Consider the following 19696-nt stretch of genomic DNA (forward strand, 5'->3'; position numbering starts at 1 on the left):
CATGTTTATAATCCCCATTGTATAAATCAGAACACTGAAGCACATAGAATATATCTATATATCTAGATGAATTTTTGGATAACAGACTTTGGGTGCTTACTATGTGTCTGGTGATTTCTAGGCTCTTTGCACGTATTATCTTATTTAATCCTCACAAAACCCAACAAAATAGGTGGTGGCGCTACCATCACCTTATAGATTAGGAAACTGAGGCATGGAGAGATTGAGTAACTTGCCCTGGGTCACAGGCGTGAGGGATGGAGTCAGGTTTGAGTCCAGGCAGGCAGGCACTGGAGCCTGTGTGTCTCCCCCTTGCCCTGTATACCTGCAAGCTCATCCATGCCACAGAGTGAGGGAAAACATGAGGGCATAGATAGGACTGAAAAGAAGAGCTGGAGTGTGGAGATTCCTGCATCGTCCCTAAATGAGGTCTGAGATCCCTTAGACAAATTCAGAGAATTCCATACTGTGAGGATAGAAATGAACCTTAGAGGTTATCTAGTCCTTTTAATCTCTCTAAGTCTTGTTCTTTCTTGCTGGAACATGGGATCATCACCTTTTCTCTACCTGATTGGCAGGTATGCTGTGTGCAGTTGTACAGGTTGCTCGCTGCACAACTCTAGGGCTTCTCTGAGATTCATATCAGATAATACATAGACTTTAGGAACTATGGCACATGTGCCATATCTCTCTTTTGGGGGTATTTGGAGGCGCAGAATAAATATGGGACATTTTTCTAAGTATCAGTTTTCCTTGAAGTTTTGAATACAACCACTATTTTTTTTAAAAAGATTTTATTTATTTATTTGACAGAGTGAGTGAGAGAGAGAGAGAGAGACAGAGAGCAAGCACAAGCAAGGGGAATGGCAAGCAGGGGAGAAGCAGGCTCCCTGCTGAGCAAGGAGCCCGACGTGGGGCCCAATCCCAGAACCCTGGGATCATGACAGGAGCTGAAGGCAGCCACTTAACCTACTGAGCCACCCAGGCACCCCACAACCACTATTTTTGATATTAACGCATGCACAGGAGATATTAGGAGTAGGGTGCCAAATTCAAGTGTATTTTTAAAATCTTGAGGTGTATATGGTATGTGTGTATTTGTGCATGCCCCTGCAGGAGAGCATGAAGAGTGGAAAAGTTTGACACCCACAAGCAAAGCCTTGTCATTAAACTGTGAATGTAAGCGTCCTGATGTGGCGTGATGCATTATTATTCCCACATGCTATTTGCTCATATTTGAAACTCTGAAACTGTGTTAGTAAAAGAATGGGAATTCTATGAAAAGCATATAACTATATCTGAATTCCCCAGTCTGTTATAAATAAAGCACATTTCAGATGTCGGTAGGGCAGAGAATTTAATCTGTGCACTCAAAAGAAGGTAGTGCTAACTCATTCAGTGGTTATGAATCTTCCCTTGCCTTCAAAAGATCGATTCCTTGCCACTCTCCACCTCCACAGCCTGGAAATATATTATTGTATCACAATATGGATTTCTTTCTAGACTGTTGGGTATCGTGGCCTTGCGTCTGCCAGAGCCCATGCATGGAATATCTGGAAGCAGGAGACGAAGTGGTCAGTCTGTGAGTCTTTATTAGCATGGCTGTCCTTCTCCCAGGGAAACGGACTTGTATAAAGCATTGTTTCCTCCTGGGCAATGCCAGTACCCACACTACCTGCTTCCTGGGGGCACCATTCACCAGTCATAGTCATGACCGATGCCCCTGGAATTGTGCAGTGTACATCTCACACGTCCACACAGGTGGCTTTTCTAAGTGTCTAGCTGGGTTGTATACACTTACGGAAGAAATTTTAAAAAGTGCAAGGCCCTTAATTCTCAACGGCCAAACAAGTAAGAGAAACATCAAGAACTTGAGGTCCGGAGGAGGTGGAGAACTCTGACAATTGGTCAGAGAGGGGGTGGCCAGACAGAGACCACTGGGGATGTGGGGGTGTGAAAGTGGATCCAGCCTTGGCCCAGCTCTGGGACAGGCTGTTTCTGTGACTTCTGACGATGGTGCCGTCCTGACATGATGGAAAAGGGCTCCTCGGCGCCCACACTTGTTCTCATCCTGAAGAAGAGCGAATGCTGGGGGCCGGCCTGTGTGTGTCCCTAGGGCCTGTGCACGAGGAATAACAGGATCCAGAGGATTTGGAAAAGGCCTCTCCGTTGCCAACTGTGCTATTTTTAGCTCCCTCCCACGGCCCCTGAGGTCCCCAGGTGTTTGTCAGCAGAGTACCCTGCACCTATATGGAAAATGGCAGTGGGAGCCCAGGCCTGCCCGGTAGGCCACAGCAGTATCACTACCGGGCCCGTCGGCCAGGCCGGATCTCTGGGGCTGGCAGGCTGCTGCAGGGCGCTTGCATAACTGGCCTTTCTGCTGGTCGTGGTGCCTGCTGGTTCTGGGTGAGGAGGTCGGGCCAGAGTAAACAGGTCTACACCCCATGGCCCCTCCCTGAGCTCTGGTGCACTGGATGGGGCTCATGGGCCTGGTGATGAGCTGGCAGAGAGAGGCAGGAGCTGCTTTGGCTGTGTTGCTGCCTGACCGTTGCTGCAGAGTGCCCAGGGCTGAGTGACATGCACGTACTGGGAAGTGTGCAGATGGCCTGGCCTGGCCCATGGGTGGTCCAGGTGTGGTAGAAGGCTGGGTGTGACCTCAGGGATGGCTCACACCTTCCCTTTTAACTTTTTACCTCCCCCATTCTTTGAGGCTTGGCTCACTTGCTGGGAGTGTCACCTTCCTGGGAAGCCTTCTGCACTGCATGGTCTAAGCCAGGCCTTCCTCTGTCCTCTGACCCTCCCCACTGTGTGTTCTGCCCATCCTGGTGGAGCATAATGCCTCTGCTGCCCCTTGTGGACAGGGCTGGTAGTTCTCCTTTTCTGCCTGTGTAGCCTCCAGGGGCTCCTGGAGAGCAGGTGGTGCGGGTCTGCCAATCAGGGATGGTGGGGTAGCTAGTCCTCAGAGAAGGCCCTTGACAAACCAAGCCTCCTGGTATTCATGCTCTTGGGTATCCCCCTGCTTTGAATCTAGCCTGTGACTTGCTTGTCACCAGTGGAATGAGGTGGGAATGACTCTAGGACTTCTGAGACTAGGTCAGAAGAACCCTTCCAGGTTCCCTTTGGGTCTCTGGGATCACTGGTTTTTGAGAAGCCAGCCATCATGTATAAGATGTCTGATTGTCCTGAGATCACCATCCTGTGAGAAGTCCAGGCCACGGGGCCAGGCTTGGAGGCTGAGGTGCCACATGAAGATGAGGGGTAGGGGGTAGGGAGAGAGACTCTCCAAGAAGTTTCAAGGCACCAGACATGGTGGGAAGAATCCATCTTGGAAATGGATCCTCCAACCCCAACTGACACAATCAAAGATGTTCCAGCTAGCTCATCCCTTCCCGAATTCCTGACTTAAAATTGGTAAACAAAATAAAATGATTGTTTTAAACCACTACATTTTGAGATGATTTGTTATGCAGCAATAGATGACTAGAACAAATAGCTATCATGTAGGATGGTTCTTCTACCAGATCTGGCTCCTGGCCCCTTCTCTGGGCTCCTCTTAGCCTCTCTTCCCCAATGCTCTAGAGCCAGCCACATGGGACTTTCTTCTTACCACAGATAATCTTCGATCTGCCTGGAATTCTCTTTCCTCTCCCGTTCTACTTAGCTGACTCCTGTTTATCCATTGATGGGCTGGTGAGTGTTTAATCTCTAGGAAGAAAGTGCCTATTTGTAGCATTTGCCAATTCCTATGGTGTGAATATCCCACCATGGCTAGTTTCAAGGTACCAACATGTTGTCTTGGAACACGGAGGCAGGGGCTGTCACCCACATTTTGCAGATGTGGAAACTGAAGCTCAGAGAGTTTTACTTTCCTAAGGAAGTCATGGATAGACCTGAATTCTAGTCTACATGGCCTCAAAGACCATGCTTTTTCCAGGACACTACACTATTGTCATGAAGAACTTGTAGTTGACCATGAGCCCAGGTGATATTCCTTCTGGGCTGTCTTGTTTCTTCTAGACCAGTGGTCCCTCCACTGCTTTTCTTGAGTTGCTGCTGTTTGTTCTTCCTCATGCTTACCATGCCTAACCAGGCACAGCTGCTGACTTCTCTCTGCAACCATATTATGGTATGTAGACTCTCTGGTGCACGCAGTGGTCACAGAAGCAGTGAGTCAACAGGGACCTGTGAGTCCATCTGAAGGCATGATTAATTACATGTATGAGTCAGGCAAGGCTACCTATTGTAACAAGCAACCCCAACACGTCAATGACTTAACACAGTAGAAGTTTATGTGTTGCTCATGTAAAGTGACATTAGTGGTATGTGTGGGGTGGGATGAGGTGGGGATGAGACTTTTTCCACACAGTCATTTGGGAACCTTGCCTCCTTCTACCTATGGATGGACCTGCCATCTTCTAGGGGACCACGATGGTCTCTGCTGAATCCTTGGTATCCATCTGACAGAAGGGGAGTGAGAAATAAGGACCATGCGGGGTGGCTTTGTGGGAGCAGTCCTGGAAGCCATTCACATCACTTCTGCCCAGCCAGTCCATTGACCAGAACTTAGTCACATGGTATCTTAACAGCAAGGGGTCCTGGGAAATGGAGCAGGGCACCCAGAAGGAGTAGGAGATGGATTTGAAGAATACCCAGACTGTAGAAGGGGCTCCAGAGTGGCCACGCTGGGGGAAAACTGGGGTGAGGGCTTCTGCCATCCATAGCTGCCTCTGCCACTGTTACTACATCCTGCTAATACCACTGGATGTTTACTGGGCCCTGCTGGATGTCACAAATGGTGTCAAGCACTCCATGTGCTTTATGTCACTTAATCCTCTCAGTAAGCCTATGTTGGGATATTATGACCCTTACCCCATTTTATAGATGAGCAAACACTGAGCCTTGGAGTGGTTATGGCACTTGGCCAAGGGGTCTCCATTCATAAGTGGCAGGTCTCCATTCCAGCCCAGAGTTTTCTGGCTCTGGAAAGCCTGCTTGTTACTGCATTCAACATGCAAGTGACTCTCCTTGTTAAACACTAGAGCAAGGGGAGCGTGGGGGTAAATTGCCCACCTCTCCACATTCCAAAGAGAAAAGAGAGATCAAGGGCATCTTGGCTGTTACCAGATGGGGTTGCCTCTCGTTCTCCACCATGGTGAGTGGGGGCATTGACAGCGGTTGCCTGTGCCCTGCCTTGTGACTGCCGCTCAGCTGTCTTCCACGTTGAATGTTATTTTGGCTGGCTCTTCGCCTGGACCCTCAAGAGCATGATGGGGGTAGAGGCAGATGCTGGTTCCCGGGCCCCTCATCTTCCTGCCCGTAGTGAAGTGCTTCTTCCTTGGGAATGTCACCTCACTTTACCCCATTCCACGCCCTTCAGATTTCATGTTTAAGTGGAGTGAGTTCAAGAGTTCATCGCTGAGACAACGGGGGACCAAACATGAGCAATAACGTGAGTAGAACGTGGTTGCTTTCCTAAAACCCAGCAGACCGGAACCTACGTGCCCCAATGAGCATCTCTCGTCCCGCTAAGTTCAGTGCTGTTGTCGAGAGCAGGGCCTCTGGAGGCAGTTGGCTTGGCTTCAAATCATAGTTCTGCCACTTGGTGATGTTTAGACCTTCGGCAAGTTGCTTAACCTCCCCGTGCCTCAGTTTACTCACCTGGAAAGTAGGACTAATAAGAGCAACCACTTCATGGGTTTGTTGGGAGGATATAATATGTGTTAATTGCCTAGACTAGCACCTGATACGTAACAAGTGTTGTCTAAGTGTAGATTATGATTGTTATTTTGCTTTGGTCCCCTTTGGAGACTGACCCTTTTCCTAAGGTGGACCATGACAGTAGCGTAGGCGGTCACTCTGTCTTCCACAACTCTCTAGTTTACCCAGTTTCCAGAGGGATGGCTGGCGTGCCTGTCCCCTGCTGGAATGTATCATCCCTGAAGTCTGGGACTGTACGTCCGTGTTTGCAGCCATAGTGTTTGGCGCACTTGAGGTCTTCTGCAAAAGTTGCCTGAAATCTTGTCCCCACGTTGAGAACTCCAAGACTGAAAACTTTTTATGTTTATCTCTGTTTCCTTAGCAACCTAGCACAGAGTCCAGCATCACAAGATGCTCTTTGAATAAATGCAAGCACGAGAGAACAAATGGTTTCATTCTTACTTGGAGAATGAGGGTCCGTCTTTGGGAACAGACTTGTTGATAGCACTTGTACATTCTTTTGAATGTCGCTGGGGTGACATCTCTCAGCATTTGAAAGTCATTGTGATTTTAGGAAACTGAGGTAGTTTGTGGGCAAGCATAATGAGTAAGAGTGGAAGCCGGTGTTGGAAAAGTACTGGTCCCTCCACATGTGTAATTACGATGTATTGAATCTGAAAATTCTGGGTGACATGTAAATGACCTCTGTAGGTGATTTCCAAAGAAAAGTTCCCCAAGTGCTTTTGAGTTCTGGCGACATGAGAGCGGATGTGTAATCCGCCCCACCCCCCGGCCCTGCTCCCCACCACAGAGGGGCAGAGTACTCATTTTGAATGTTAACTTTGGTCTCTTAAGTTCAGGCTTGTGAACTTCATAGCCTAGCCTTGGAGTGGGGACAAAGGCAGGCTTGAATCCCAGCTCCACTTTGCACTCGTTCCATGGCTTTGGACAATTTGCTTAACCATGCCAAGCTCACTTTCTTCATCGGTAAAATATGAATACTAAAAATATCTGCCACATAGAGTTTTCGCGGGTAAAATGAGGTGATCATTGGGAGCACTCGGCACCTCTGAGGTGCTCCCTAGAGGGCTTCTGTGTGAGGACGTTATTTCAGCCCTCTCTCCTCCGTCAAGAGCCTCAGTGAGGATGCTGCTAAGGTAGGAGGAGGGGGACACTTTGTGGGAGCACGGTCGCCAGGGGCCAGCAGTGAGAACCAAGGTGGGCCCATGGGGAGCTGGTAACTTTTCCTTTGGATACTACAGAAAATGACAGGGCTTAGGGTAAAAGAAAAGGGGACTCAGAAATACTCCTTTCGGGACGCCTGGGTGGCTCAGTTGGTTAAGCAGCTGCCTTCGGCTCAGGTCATGATCCCAGCATCCTGGGATCGAGTCCCACATCAGGCTTCTTGCTCAGCAGGGAGCCTGCTTCTCCCTCTGCCTCTGCCTGCCTCTCTGTCTGCCTGTGCTCACTCTCTCTGACAAATAAATAAATAAAATCTTAAAAAAAAAAAAAAGAAATACTTCTTTCCCTCTACCTCCACATCACCCCCACCCCACTCACTGTAGGAAGAAGGGGAAAGGAAGGTGGGGGGAGGGAAACGAAGAATTTTGGAGAATGAGAGACCTTACTTTAAAAGAATCACTTTTGGGGACAGCTCTGTTTGCTCACCTGGAAAATGAAGGTTGGAGGAGGTGATTCTCAGGGTCCCTTGTCCATCAGGTCCCCTGTGTTTTTGTAAGAATTTTGATTTTGCTCCTAAATGTTCTGCTCTGTACTATGCACCCTCCACATCCTCAGAGAGATGGAGACTAGAGCCGAGGGGACGAAAGGGATGGAAAGTGAGGGAGGCTCTGGAAAGGGCTTCTCCGGAAGGCCGAGGTCAATGAAGAGGATTCTGAGTCTTGTGAACCCATCTGTCTTCTGTCCTGGGTGGCCTTCCTGTCCTGTGAATGGCTACAGGAGCCGAGGGAGCTGCAAGTGGACGAGGGGATCTTTCGGGCTGGAAGGGCCAAGAAGAGAGCCTTCTTGAGCCTCCGCCTCGCCTGGGTAGGTCTATTTCTTATTTGACAGATGCCCCCATTTAGGAGTATGTGCTACTCTGATATGCCGAAGCAGGCCAGGTGTCTGTTTTAAGGTTTATATAACATCTGGTATTTGTCCTCAAAACTTTTTCTTCTCCTGGGGATTATGTGTTCGGAGGCACCAAAAACATCTTTTCGTACACTGAACTCCTGCAGGAAGACTCCCGGACCATCTTTCTTTCCTACTTTCCCCACATCCCCCCTCCCCCCAGCTCAAGTTTATTTTGCCACAATCACTCAGTTAAGCAAATATTGTCACCATCAGTAAGTTGTTCCATACCAGGCCAGGCTAGGAAGAGGATCCCAGGGACATTAGTTATGGTGGTGCTTCCTTGGGGAGCCCCCAGTTGTGTTGGGACCGAGCAAGAGACAGACATGGGTGCTCTTTCCTGTTTGCTGGGTGACATGGAGAGGTGTAGGATTTGGGGCACAAGGATCTGGGCTTAGCTCTCACCTTTCCCACTGATGGGCTATGTGGTTTTGGGCAAGCGGTCTGCCCTCCCTAAGCCTCCGCCTCCTTTGCCCGTGAGATGCAGGCCACAGAGAAAGTTCTACCTAGCACATGAGAGATGCTCAGTACACAGTGGCCACCGTTTTTTGTTTTTGTTTTTAAAGATTTTATTCATTTATTTGACAGACAGAGATCACAAGTAGGCAGAGAGGCAGGCAGAGAGAGAGAGGGAGGGAAGCAGACTCCCTGTTGAGCAGGGAGCCCGATGTGGGGCTCGATTCCAGGACCCTGGGATCATGACCTGAGCCCAAGGCAGAGGCTTTAACCCACTGAGCCACCCAAGCACCCCCAGTGGCCACCGTTTTAATGGAGCAGGGGAACGATGCTATTTGGCAGGAGTAGATCCATTCAAGCCTGTCGTTGAGCCCTTGCCTTACGTTAGGTGGAGGGAGGAGTTGCCCTGGAGGGTTCCACATGGCTTCACTTGCCCAGCTCTCTGGCAAGATTTAAACTCCTAACAATGGATCCTTCAGGAGTGGGTACCATGTGGGCTCCGGGGTATTTCCTCTGTGTCCCCAGATCCAAGCATGACGTGTGACGCAAGGTGGCTACTTGGTAGACATTCATGAATGAATGAACAAACAAACAGGCATGAACAAACTCTTGCTGATGAACGGACTAGTATTCCACACTGGTTAAAATTATATTTTGGGGGGCGCCTGGGTGGCTCACTGGGTTAAGCCTCTGCCTTTGGCTCAGGTCGTGATCTCGGGGTCCTGGGATCGAGCCCTGCTCTGCCTACTTGTGATCTCTCTCTCTCTGTCAAATAAATACATAAAATATTTTAAAAAATTATATTTTGGGCACTGAGTCTCTTTCTCATCTGTGGCTTCTTGAGCACTGAGGGTATTTACCTCTGGAAGCCTTTCAGACCTCCCTCACCGGGCTCTGAGGAGACGGGACGCCCATCCAGCCTGGGCACCGCCAGGGTGTGGATGTCTGCAAAGGTAGCTTCTCCCCACTCTGTTTGCCAGTGGCTTGGCCAGAGTCCCCAGAAGAAAGGGTATTTTGTGTGCTCTATTTGTATAAGGGTTGGACAGCAGCTTCCCACCTGCAGATGGTCTTTGCCTGTGTTTGATAAAATGACAGATTTGTGCTATTCTTCTCCCCCCGCCCATCGCTTTCTTTCATTTCCTGTGTGAAGGGACCTCTGTCGGGCCGGCCACCAGCCATCGTGAGAGGAGCCAAGTCCCTCATCTTACCGTGCAGAACCGAATTGCAGCAAATTTGGTGGAGGAGGCAATTTTAGTTCAAATGCAAACATCCTGTCAGGGAACAGAACGATGATAGTTTTTGCTGCACACGGGGAGGAACAGCACAGAGGTGAATCTTGGCATCTGTTTACTGCTCATTAACCCCTGGGTGCTTGCTGGCATTGTTGCGTGAGCCAGCTTGTAGCCTGGATGGCCTCCTCTAAGGATGGCCCTTTGGTGGCCAAATTCAGTTAACCCAGATGTCTTCATGGCTTCTTGCTTTACTTGTTACCCCCATCGGGTCTGACTTCAGACAAAAGCGTTGTTTTGGAACCAGATAGCTTCGAGTTCTTTAACCAGACACAGAGTGTATTGGAAAGAGGCACAGAGTGCCGAAGGGTGGGACTGGTCAATTCCAGACAACCAGAGTTTATCAGGTTTCTGGAAGTTTTAAACCTTGTGCTGTGATAGGGGGAGGTTGGGGGCAGGGGAGCTGCCATTTACTGAGAGCTTACAACATGTTCCATTCTGAGCTGGCCATTTTGCATTTTGGTTGGTAAAATTCTCACAGCAACTCTGAAAGGCTGGTCTTCAGGAGGAGAGGCTCAGAGAGGTAAAGTTAATTAATTAGCCCAGGGTCACATAGGCATCCTGGGAGGTGGAAGGCACAGACCTTGAGAACTTAACTGTCCTATTGACTGGGCAAAAGCTCCAGATTGTCGTTTATTCCTGCAACAAACATTTATTGGGCACCTACTGTGTACATCTGCACAGGGCAGGGGATCTAGAAATCAGTTAGCCTCAGCTTTGTCTTCCTGGGAAGGTCTCAAGGGGACTCTTTAGCTTCATTGTCTTGTTTTGGGGTCAGGAGCTGTGTCAGGGATGTGTGTAGGGGAAGGTGACAATCTGAGGACTTACTCTCGGCAGTGAAGAGAGGAAGGCTCCCCTGAGAATATCACACTTGAAACATGCCTGGAAGGATGAGAAGAAATCTGCCAGTCTTTTGACTTTCAATTTCTAAACTGAGGCCTAAATATCTAGAAGGCACGCACAGATCTTCGGAGCACAGGTTGGTGGATTTTTACCTCTGGATGCACCTGTGGAACCAGCCGCTCTTGGAGGCCAGCACCCCACGTTGCGTGCTGTGTTCAGGCAGTTATGAGATGCAGACTCTGAATGCTCTGAGGGATTCAGAGGAAATGGAGCTCAGTGAACTCTCACAAATCGGGTTTCTATCATAAGGGAAAGGAGAATGAATATTCATGTATCTTGATCTCTTTTTGCATCATTACATTTCACCTTCTCTGGCTTTGAGGCTCCCCACCTGCTCCTGGGTTCTGCAGAATAAGTGTTTCAAGCATCCCCTTCCTAGTTGGAAGGGAAGAAAAGAAACTGGGGGACGAGAAATTGGCTGAATCCTTGAATAGTTCAGGCAGCTGGGTGTGTGTGACCGGACATGTGTCTGCGTCTCTGGCCGCGTACATGGCAGGTGTACATGATCTTTGGGGTTTGTGGGAGTGAGGCCAGGCCTGGTGCTGGGCTCTGGTGTGCTGTTTCCTCTATAGGTTCTCAGAGGGAGTGTGTTTGGCTCTGCATAGGCCCCTGTGTGGGAGCAGAGGGAGCAAGGAGACATGAGAGGTTCCTAGGACTTTCATCTCTTTCTTCCTCAAACTCCTTTAGTGTTCACGTTGAATTGCTTAAATCACCAGAGGAGGCAGATAGATGTTTACTGTCTTGTGGTCCCGGAGCTTGCCTTCCAGACCGATTGTAAACTCCTCTGTCCATTTTATAAGCCTTATTCATTCTCCTCTTACACTTTTCTCTGGTCTACCTGGTCTTGTGCGAGCACACAGTAAAGCACCTCATGAATACTTGTTTGAATTGATTTTAGGGTCTTTGGTAAAGTTGTCCATGGCTTGCCATCAGAGGGACGTGGAATTGAATTGTAAGGTTTTAAGCCAGTATCTGGTTGTAAGCCAGTAGTGTTCATCTCTAGACATCAGGGTGAACATTGACCTTGAGAATAGCATAGGAGAAATTTGGAAAAAATTCACAGTAGCTTACACTTCTAGGGAACTCTGTGCCAGGCCCAGAGAGAAGGATTTTTAGGTAACTGAGTCAGTTGTGACGCTTTTGATAGTAAGTGTAGGAATACTGACTTAAATTGTTCTAAACATTAAAGGGACTTCATTAGCTCATATAATTGAAAGGCTGAGTGACTTCAGGTGAGGCTTGATCCAGTAGCTCAGTGTCTCCAAGGACCCAGCTTCCTTCTGTCTCTCTAATCTACTTTCCTTACTGGTGGTCTCATCCTGAGGCTTCTTTGCCTCTGGGTTCCCAGGTAGCTGCCACAGCTCTGGAGGGCAAGTGCTGTTATCTTCATGCATGCGGGAGATAAAGCCCTTCTGTTCCAGCGTTCCTTGCACAGGTCCTGAGGGTCACTCTAACCTGACAGCCTGAGGCCAGGCTGTATGGTCAGTGTCCTCAGAACCCTGAAGATCTCTAAGTGGAAAACAGGGGTCTGCAACGAAGGGAGAAGATGGACATCTAGGAAGCAGTCAACCAAATTTCCCTGCAAGTGATGGTTGAATTTAATCCTCACTACACCATTTTGACATTGATGTAGTTATTACTCCTGTTCACAGGTAGGGGAACCAGGGTACAGAGAGACCCAGTCATTTGCTGGAATTCACACAAGTTCACAACTGAGGCTGGACAGCTTGATTCTAGAACCTGCCATTCTGACCACTCCATTGCATTATTCAGTGAGTCTTTCCTTTAATTGAGGTGAGATTTATCCTTTTGGAACGTACAACTCAGTAATTTTTAGTATGTTCATCAAGTATGCAACCATCGCCACTGTTTAATTCCAGAATATTTTCAGCACTGTGCAAGGAAGCCCTGCACCCATTCAGCAGTCACTCCCCCTTCCCTCCTCCCGCCTCTGGATAATCTACTTTCTAGGTCTGTGGATGTACCCAATCTGGAATGACATACACGGAATCCCATAATACGTGGCCTTTTGTGTCTGGCTTCTGTCATGGAACCAGGGAGTTGTTTTTGACTGGGATGTGCTGTGCTTGACCTTAGGAATTCTCCATTCCCATCTTTCCCGACTTGAAACGGATGGTGAAAGGATGATGCTGCTGGCTGGGGAAGAAAGAGGCTCTATGCTAGTGAAAGACACACTGGCCGGCGGGCTGTTTTTGGGGAGCCACCAGGCTGGGCTTTGTGAGGACAGGCATGGAGTTTTGTATCCCAGCGAGGGTTCACTGTGCATTCTCGAGGATCCCCCTGAGCCAGGCGCTGTTCGAAGCCTAGTGAGAGCAACAAGGGAAAGGGCTGTGGGTGGGTGGGGAGCAGGGGTGGGGGCTGGGCAGATAATCAATAATCAATCAGTGAATGAATGAGATCATTTCCAGGGGACAGCGGACAAAATGGAAGAGGGCGATGGGGTCGAGGGTGTTTGAGGGACTGCAGCAGTGGGTGGCCAGAGAAGGCCTCTCTGTGGGGGCTCTCGCTGAGCTGAGCTCTGCTCAGGGAGAGGTAGGACTGGGGGCAGCGTGCCCCAGGCCCAGGAAGCTGGGGCCAAGTCTGAGAGTGGGAACTGGGTGAGAGTTGGGCTAACTGGACATGGTGGTTTTGACCACCTCATTTCTGCCTTCTCTGAATGGTCCCTCCCTCTTCTGGATTTTTGACCTGCAGCCTCTGCCCTGGGAGGGTTTGACCAGTGCCCAAAGGGCATGGTGACATTCGTTCCTGAAGGCTTTGAAACCTGTTTGGGGTTTTAATCCCCTTCTCTGTTTCTGAAATTTGAGTCCAGGTTCCCTCCTGTTTCTGACTCAGGCCTGAGAGTGCCGATCAGCTGATCACTTTTTTTTTTCCCAAAGAAAAATTTGATTATTTAAAGACCTCTATGTTCTTTCTCTTTAAACGTTGTGTCTGCTGAGTTGCAGGGACTGTAGGCCTAGTGCAGATGGACGCCTGATGTCACTCACCAATGGGAACTGTTTGTTTAGTCTGCCCTGGTGAGAGAGTGCAAAGGGATAGGAAGACAGATCTTTGCCCCCCTGTACACATGTGCGCACACGTGTGGGCGCATGTGGAAGTCCACAGTGTGGGCACGGGCCGTGGGCAAGGGCAGGGCTCAGGGAAGGCCTCTCTGCTGAAGCGGAGCCTGAAGGAGGGCCTGTTACCAGCCAGGCCTGGGCGGGTGAGGAGTGTGCCCAGGGCCCCAGCAAAGATGCTTGGAGGCAGTGGGCTGGAAGTGGGAAGGATGCGGAAACTCGAAGGGGCAGACGGCAGCTTGCTCCAGGCCCTGGGGCTCCAGGAGAGAAGATGGAGGAGGAGGAGGAGAGAGTAACTGTAAGCTCTAGGAGGCCAGGGATGGGTCTCTTTTGTGCATCACTTCGCCTCTAGTGGCCAGCACGGCTCTGAGCATGGAGAGCGAGTCCTGACTTCTCAGGTGGAGCGAGTGTGTGTTTCCATTTCTGGTCACCACTGTGATAAATTCCTGCAAACTTAGTGGCTCAGGACACTGGCGATTATGCTCCCACAGCTCCAGAGGCCAGAAGTCTGTATGTAATTGGTTTCATGGGGCTAATAGCAAGGTGTCTGTCGGTCTGGTTCCTTCTGGAGGCTCTGACGTGGGCTCCTTCCCTTGCCTTCCACAGCATCCAGCTGCTGCCTGTGGTCCTGGTCCTGTGGCCTGTCCCCTGTCTTTAAAACCCATTGCCGTGGTCTCTGGTCCCACCAGCACATCTCCCGTGTTCTCGTCTGCTGTCCGATCGTGCTCTGCTTCCCTCTTCTCTGGACCCACATGCTCACGTAGAGGGATAACCTAGGACACTTGCCCCATCTCAAGATCCTTCACTTAGTTACACCTGTAGGGTCCCCTTGGCTAGATAAGACCCTCTCGAGAGTTCTGGGGATTAGGATGTGGACTTCGTGGGGCCGTGCTTCTGCCGACCACAGACTGTCAACGGATGGTGTTTGTAAAGGGATTGAAGGGAGGGGAGTCTCCAGCACATTCAGCAGGGGAGCTGCACCTTGAAAACCAACAAGGAAGACTGGTCCTTCGCTTGGTCCTTCACTTGGCTGGCCTGACTCTGCAGTATTGCCCGCTGTCCTCCATGGACGCTCCTAATTTCCCTCTTCTCGCTGCTGAGTGACACGAGGTGGTTTCCTCAGCCTCAGACATCCCTCTCACACCCTTTCCTGACATCTGTTCCTTCCCCACCCTGTAGCTCTTTTCTTCATCCCAGATCCAGCATTGTACACGTCCCTCCTGCCCCATCTAGTTAGCGGAGTCAGAACGCCCGGCCAGGCCAGGATGGTTTACTGCAGGCTCACAGTCATGGGGAGGGAGATGGAGCATGACCACTGCCAAGGTGGGGCGAGGGTCTCTGGAAGGTCGGCTTCCCTGCAGGTCTTGTAGGGTCTTCCCCATGGTCAAGGTGCCCAAGGTGACCCTGGACAACAAATATGTCTCTTTGCAAGGGTTTGCTGGCTGAACACAGTAAATCCCTAGTGGCCCTGACTGCTTCGGGAAGGGAGCTCTACATCACTAAGGGAAAGTAAGTGATGGGGCAATACTGCCTGCTCAGCATCCCCCTGCTTGGGGCCCCCAGAAGGGGCTTAGGAAGAAGGGTGTGCCAGGTGCAAACACGTCTTTCTTGACTCCAGGTTGGGTGTAGTTTTGTTTTGTTTTTTTTTTAAAGATTTTATTTATTTATTTCACAGAGAGAGATCACAAGTAGGCAGAGAGGCAGGCAGAGAGAGAGGGGGAAGCAAGCTCCCAGCCGAGCAGAGAGCCTGATGCGGGGCTCGATCCCAGGACCCTGAGATCATGACCCTGAGATCAAGGCAGAGGCTTAACCCACTGAGCCACCCAGGCGCCCCTGGCTGGGTGTAGTTTTAAGGCTCCTCAGGGTTTGGGTGTTTCTCTGGAGGACGTACTTGTCCTTGACTATTGCATCCCCTGATTCTCGACAGGAGTGGGTACAGGGCAGGGCTGGGTGACCCTCAGCTTAGAACCTACCCGGCCTCTCATCAGTCTTCCCTGCAAAGGCCTAAGGCATAGGCGGCCAAGGGAGGCCGGGGATTTGAGCAAAGGGTAGAAGTGGAGCCTGCGGGGGCACCCCGGCTCCAGCCATTATGGTGTGTCTGGGAAGATGGTGGCCAAGTGGGCACGTCTATGGGTGTGACCCCTGAGAGGCGGGTGGTGTGGGGAGGAGCGAGGACTCAGTCCCAGCTCTGCCATCTGTAGTTGCATACAAGTTGTGTATCCTCCATAATCCTAATTTTTTTGCAAAAACTGAGCACATCCCTCAGAGCGTGTGCGTCCATGTGGTGAGCAGATGCGGGTAAAGTATGTGCCATTTAGGAAAAGCATGGGCTAAGAGTGAACCGCTCCCGTCACCATTACCTGTGGCGTGGAAAAGCTTCCTAGGAAGGGGGCTAAGCGTTGGCAGCCACCCCTGCCTCCCTCCAGCCGTGGCGGCTTGGGTTTGTCCCCGAGACGCTGCTGTAGGCTGTCCCAGCACATCGGGGACTGTGCCCCTGAAGCTGACGTGCCCTGCGTCAGGAGGCTGCTTTGCAGAGAACCGCCAGGCCTCTGCTAGCATCCTGAGCAGCCTGGCACCCAGTCCCTCCAGGAGCTACTGACAGGGAGGTGGGCAAAGCCCGTGTCTGGAGACAGACCTGGCTCGAAGCCCAGTGCAGTCACATCCTAGTTGTGCAACTTCTCAGTTTCCCCATCTGAAGGTGGGAATCAGGCCTGACCCGCTGGGCACTTTTGGGCTTAGGAGAGATGAAGGGGACTATTCAGAGTTCTTCGCGGTTGCAGGCAGGGGGCCAGCTCTTTCCTGCAGTATCTACTTGACCTTCTTCCGGGAGGGCGTCTGGCGTGGGCCCTGGCAGCTAGGGCGCCCTCCTCGAAGTGCCTCTTCAGCCAGGTGGCCCCTGAGGACCTCGCGATCCTGTGTCCCCGGGCTGCAGCTGGGTGGAGTGCTGGGGAGGGAACAGCCCTCTGCGGGTCACGGGATCCCAGCAGCTGGCTTCTTTGCTCCAGCCGCAGGGGTGTCTGCTGTCACAACAGTGGCTTTTTATGGCCGTTTCTGGTGCCCAGCCTGCAGGCTGTTTTATGGGCCCTGTGTTCTTGGAGCCACACCTCAGGGCCAGGCCTTGAGATGTCCCAGAGCCTCTGTGGGCCGCAGTGGTGTCGGTGGGCACCCTGTGCTGCCTGTGAAAGGGTGGGGTTGGGGCGGGGTGGGCTGGGAGGCCAGCCCCTGGGGTTTCCAGTGACCCCAAAGCCCTCAGAGAAAAGTGTCAGTTTTCTGGTTGTCCACTTTGGATGAGAGCCGTCTGCTAATCTATAGGAAGGGAAAGGCAGCCTGGCTTTTAAGCTCTGGCATAAGTTAACCTCGAAGGACCTGAAGAGGAGACTTTAGTAGCTTAAAAATGAATAAATGCTACGTCTGCTGATTGCTCTGTCCTATTCTATTCTGTTCTATTTTTTTCAGTTCTTATTTCCTTGCTCCCCACTGTCCTTGAGGAGAAAGGCTTTTTTGGGGGGGCATAGAGTGGGTTTCACAGGACACAGTTTGGGGTAGGTGGCTAAAGTTCCAGGCTTAGTGTCATGCAAATCTCGGTTTGAATCCTGTCTTTGCCAGCATCCGTTTTGACCCTGACCTGACTGGAGAGGCACCGCCAACATTTGCTTCCCCGGGGCTGAAGAGTCAACTTGCTGCAGAGTGTGGGGCCACCCCAGAAAATTAGGAGTTGCCCCGCCCCCCCCCCCATTCCGTGCCAGTGGCTTCCCCGGAGAGGTCGTCAGTGGGTCCCCATTAATGTCTTGCCCTCACTGCACATCTTTTTGTGTCAGGCACTACTGTAAGAGCTTCAGACCCACCGTCTGAGGTGGGAAGCATTGTTGTTCTCATTCTAGAACTGGGGAGCAAAGTCAGTAACTTGCTTAAGGTCACACCACTGAGTGGTAGAGCCGGGATGGGGACGCAGGCAACCGACACCCAGTGTCCACTCAGGATCCCCTAAGCTGTCTTGCTCCTGAGGCTGTTCTCTCTCTCAGAAACCATGGCTGGGCGTGAGTGTCGGGCACTCCTGGGACAGATGGGTCTGTGCAAGGAGCCTGCTGTGTAATGGGAGGGGGTGGGTGTGAGCTCGGGCTGACAGACTGCCCCAGCTGTCTCCTTGGCCGCAGCACGGTTGACCCTTTCCCCCAAATGCCCATCAGGACCCAAGGGGTGGGTGTGGGGTGTCCCATCATTGGATGGATCTGTACCCTTCCCCTGCTAACATAGGTGCTCAGACCCTGTCCTCCCAAAGGGACACAGCCCTTGTCCCAGTGTTTGGGTCTTTTTTTTTTTTTTTTAAAAAGATTTATTTATTTATTTATTTGATCACAAGTAGGCAGAGAGGCAGGCAGAGAGAGAGAGAGGAGGAAGCAGGCTCCCTGCTGAGCAGAGAGCCCCGATGCGGGGCTCGATCCCAGGACCCTGAGATCATGACCTGAGCCGAAGGCAGAGGCTTAACCCACTGAGCCACCCAGGCGCCCCCCAGTGTTTGGTTCTTATGCGCTACCCCACATCTTTGAAGTCGGCCATCGGAAGGAAATCTGCCCCAGCCTCCTTTCTCTCTGTCCTGAACTCCCTGCTGTCTCCTCTACACGCCCCCCTCCCCACCCCGCCCCTGGCATGCTATAGAAATCCCTGCCGAGGTAGAGGGGAGAGGGAGATAAGGGACACTGAAGGAGGCCTGGAGGGAGGCTGGCCCTGCGGGGACTCCTGAGAGCCCTGGCACCCCAAATATCAGGGCCTGTTGCTTTCTTTTTAGCAGCATAAGGGGCCCTGAGGGCAACAGGGGGGATGTGGGAATCCTGTTTTTTTGCTGTGTTTTGCTAATGGAACCTCTAGCAGTTTTTATGCCTGATTTGTTTTCCTCTGAAGTCTGTCATGCTTACAGCCCAGAAGTGTACCTCTCCTTCGACACGGTCTGGAGTCACACAGCCATGGTGTCAACGGTCGGGCATGCCACTTTCTTCCTACCAACTCCAGCTTCTCGAGAAGGAAGGTGGCCGTCTCTCTGGCTTTATTTCTTCCTCGTCCTGGGCTGGGTTTTCTGAAAGCAGCCAGCTTCCGTACCAGATGAATGAATATTCCCAGAGGTGTTTCCTGGGAGTGTTCTAAGAATGTTCCCATGCCTGTCTTGGTGGCTTAGAACCCTTGAGCCTCTGGTGGGAATCAGGGCGGTCACTGGGCAGGGGTGGGGGGGACTGCTGAGGGCTGGACAGTTGAAGGATGGTGTGTGAGTGTTGGTCCCACCCGCTGTAGGGCTGCCAGGAGTGCTTAGGATATGAGGACCTGTATCAGTGTAGGGGTTCCAAGTGGGAAGATGTGGGGTGGAGAACCCCCTCTCAATTTGGTACACTCAGATTCTCTCTGTCTACCAACACAATTTATAAACATCATAATAGCTTTATTGAGATGTCACTCTCATACCATAAATAGCCTTAAAATAGCCTTTAGTATATTCATAGAGTTGATGAATGGAACAACCACACCCCATTCCCTCCTCCCCCCAGCCCTGGTAGCCCCCTGACCTGTTTTTGGTCTCTTTGATTTGCCTGTTCTGGTCATTTCATATGAACGGGATCATACAACATGTGATTTCTTTGATCTCTATGTCATGCTATAAGAGTGAGTCTCTGTCCTTTTCTCTGAGCACTTTTGTCTACAATGGACATAGGTGTCATCAGAACCTGAAAAGTTACTGCCATCAGGATATCTTTCTCAGCCTCAGTGGTGGCTGGCAATGGGAGAGCTGGGATGCCTCCATCAGATTTTGTGGCCAACTGTTGGTGAGTTTCTTGTGCCTTGCAAGTTGGAGTAAATTCAGAAGGCCCCTCCCATTAACTGGTATAGCGATATGTATAAGGGATGGCCTCATTCTCAGTGCCCTTTAGTAGAGTATGGCTTTGGTGAGAAGCAAGGTCAGTTTCTTAGGTGGCGTGGGTCTCCTTGTAAGCAAAGAAGCAAGGACTGAACGTCTATGCCACCCACTGCTCAGAACGCAACACTTCTTGGAACTGAACGTTAGCATGGTCTGTGCCACCTGCTTTGGCTCTGGGTCCAATTAATTTGCTACATCCCTTGACCAGGTTGACCTTGGCCAAGTCCTTGAGGGCCAGGAGGTTT

The 19696-nt window shown here is 50.9% G+C and overlaps 1 protein-coding gene across 5 annotated transcripts in view; it reads left to right on the top strand.

The window, feature by feature from the left end:
- The window catches only part of KCNMA1 (potassium calcium-activated channel subfamily M alpha 1), a gene marked incomplete at both ends in the record, with an annotated part of 724384 nt that overhangs the window by 15054 nt on the left and 689634 nt on the right, over positions 1–19696 (top strand). The gene's annotated exons all lie outside the window — the stretch shown is intronic.

This window comes from Martes martes, assembly GCF_963455335.1.
Source record: "Martes martes genome assembly, chromosome: 14".
Lineage (NCBI taxonomy): Eukaryota > Metazoa > Chordata > Mammalia > Carnivora > Mustelidae > Martes > Martes martes.